The following is a 3,017-nucleotide window of genomic DNA, read 5'->3' on the forward strand; positions in this document are numbered from 1 at the left end:
GCTGGGGACAAAGTCTGGGTCCCGGAGTTCAATGGCAGTTCGAGTGGTAGGCCACATTCATCGGGCCTCTTCTCCCCCGGTGCCAAGTGCTCGGAAATCATCAGCCGAAAGACTCCCTGCCTCTCCTTACTTCGGCCGCCTCCTACTGCCCCTTCGTGTCGCTGCTTCTTCCGTTCTCTCCATCCTTTTCCCATAGGCCCCCCTGTCTTAAACTCTCCTCTTTGCACAAAAATCTCCCCCCACCATCAGTCCCCCCATCCCGGTCTCTCTCCCTTCCTCTCTCCAAGTTTGGTCATTCCCGCTCCTTCAAGGAGAGGCAGCGGCTCCTGTCACTCACCTAGGCCGAGAAGGAGGAGAGCCGGCCCGAGTTTGGGCCGTGGCCCTGGCCTGTAGTGAACCTGTCTGTCCCTTTGGGCAAGCCCCGCCCTCCCCAGAAGATCAGGGAAGAGCCCACGCGGTCCCCGGGTCCGAGCCCCACTCATCCCATTGTCCTCCCTCCGCCTTTAATCCTTCTCTCGTTGGGCCAGGCCACAGACGGCCTTCTCCAGCCCTGCCTCCGCAGAGCCCGGACTGGCCGTCCCACTCCCTGTCTGCTCAGGTCAGGGAAGGACATGGGCTGAGGGGAGGGGCTGCCAGAGACACTGAATGGGGAGGGAGGGAGGGAGGGAGGGAAGGAGGGAGCGCCATGTCCTCGCCTCACCCTGGGAGTTACCACTCTCCACTTCCCACTAGGAAGCAGGAAGAGGAAGTGAAGGTTCTGGGGGCTTAGAGGAGAAACATTTCCACCCCCATCTGTGCCCCATCGTTCTCTCCCAGCCCCTCAACTTTCCTCAGTCCGGCCGGCTGGCTCCCCTCTAGCTGTCCTCCCCCATCCTCTTTCCTTCAGTCTCTCCATCGCTGCCCTATTCCCTGCCCTCCCCACTTTCTCTTCTCAACCCCTGCCCTCTGCCCGTGGATCCCGGTCTCCTCCCTATCCCGCTTTGCCTTTCCTCCCCAGAGAGCCCCCTTCCCTCCCCCTAACCCCCTCCCCAGGCCCGGCACCCACTGGGTGGTAATCAGATGCCCCTTCCCCTGCAGTGGGGAGAGGGCAGCTCCGAGCAGCTGCCGCTCCCAGGGAAACTGAAACCAAACACTGCGACTTCTCCTCCAGTAGACCCCGGCTGAGTGCTGCTGAGCAGGCCCCCAGCCCGTGCCTCTGACCCCCCTGACCTGCTCCTCGAATTGGCTCCCTCACTTTAGGGTTCCTCAAGGCCTGTTCTTCTTGGCTCTGCCACCCAGGGAGTCCGTCCTATTCCCCTCTCCCTGGCTCCCCTCCTCAGCTTCATCCCTTCTCCAGGGCTCGGTCTCTCCATGTTTCCTCTGGTGCGGTGTCCCTCAGCTTGTCCCTGTTCCCCCAGCCTTTTCTCTGACTCCATCTAGTTCCCCACTCTTCCACCTGAGCCATATGCCCCCGGTTCTGCCCCTTCCCCGGGACCCTTTCCTAACCCCTCTCTTGTTCCCTTTGGATCCAGATTCCCCCCACAGCTCTGTCCTGCCTCTTTGGGCTCTGCCCCCTCATGTCTCCCCCACTTTCCCTCCTGACCTGCTCATCTGGGCCTCCTCACCCCACACCTTGCTCTCCAAGGGATTCGTCCAGCCCCTCCCTTTTCAGAGTGGCGGTTGTCCTCATTTACCCTCTATGACCCCTCTCTTTCCCATCCCTGTCCCGGAGCTCTCCGGGAGCAGCCCTGTCCCCAAATGGACATCTCTTTGCATCCCTTGGGATGTGGCCCTCTTTCTTAGGCTAGCGGAAAACCAAACGCGTGTCATGGGAGAGGCACAGAGAGGCTCTGGGGTCCTAGGGCTAAGGCCTCGTGATTCCTCCCAGCCAGAGCATGGACCCCAGCACCCTTCTCCCACCTGCACCTCTCTGTCCCTCCCTCTCTGCCATCAGCACATTTTGTGGCCTCTTGGGTTACCCTGGCAGCCGGGTATCTCAACTTTCCTGAGGGAGGGGGGACTCCCTTTCCAGCCGATGGAGCGTGGGGGTGGGAGCAGGGAGGGCATTTTAGCCCCCCGTGGCTACCAGGGAGTGAGTTGGAGGGAAGACATGCAATCCGGGCTCTGCTCACCGGGGCCTGGACACTAAATCCCTTGTTGATGGCTTGAGTCGGCCAGCCCTCCCCCCCGCACCCTCCCCCCCACCGCAACCTTCCCGGGATAGGGTTACCACCTTCCTGCCCTTCCTGCCCTGTCCCTCTGACCCTTTTCCTTCCCTGCTTCAGCTCCTGCTAGGGTTGCCTTCTCCTTCTCCCCAAGCATGGTTGTTTTCCCCTGGGCCCAGCCCCTGGCCCTGGTTCTCCTGTCCCCTCTACTCGCCTCCCAGTCCCATGACCTCTGTTGCCCCTTTCACTGAGGTGGTTGGAGAGGGAGTCCCTGGGAGATGCAAGGAATTTAAACATCCTGGCCTGGTGGAGGAGAAGGAAGGGTTATGGCTGGAGTTGGGTTGGACGAATTGGGGGGAGAGAGAAAGAGAGGATGGAGAGGCCGGAGAAAGGGACGGAGGGAGAGGAGGTGGGGAGAGCAACCTGGGGGTGGGAGGGAAGCGTCTCAGACAGACGTTCAGGCCCCCTCCCCCCCTTCCCTGGGACAGGGACGACACTCACCCTATGAGTGACACCTCGGGCTGCGGCCCCTCTGTTCCCCCTCCGTCAGCAGAAATACCTCTCCGGCCTGGCCCCTCCTCGCTGAGGTCCTGGCCAGCCAATCTCCAGTCTGGGGGGAATCCCGCTCCCTCATAAGGGCCATCTGGGGGCTGGAGGTTGGGGGGGTGGCTGGCTGCCGGGAGCGGGACGGGGGTCAGAGCCACGGGGAGGAAAGACAAGCTGGGGGGCGGAAGAGCGAGCGTGAGAGATACGAGTAGACAGAGAGGCAGGTGGACAGGCGGTCAGAGGCCCTGCCCCCCACCCCCCTACAGATAGAAAGAGGATCCCCCCCAGAAGCAAGGCAGTGCCCCTGGCCCCCGGAAAGGCTGCAAG

This window comes from Ornithorhynchus anatinus, chromosome 2 (assembly GCF_004115215.2).
Source record: "Ornithorhynchus anatinus isolate Pmale09 chromosome 2, mOrnAna1.pri.v4, whole genome shotgun sequence".
In the NCBI taxonomy this organism is placed as follows: domain Eukaryota; kingdom Metazoa; phylum Chordata; class Mammalia; order Monotremata; family Ornithorhynchidae; genus Ornithorhynchus; species Ornithorhynchus anatinus.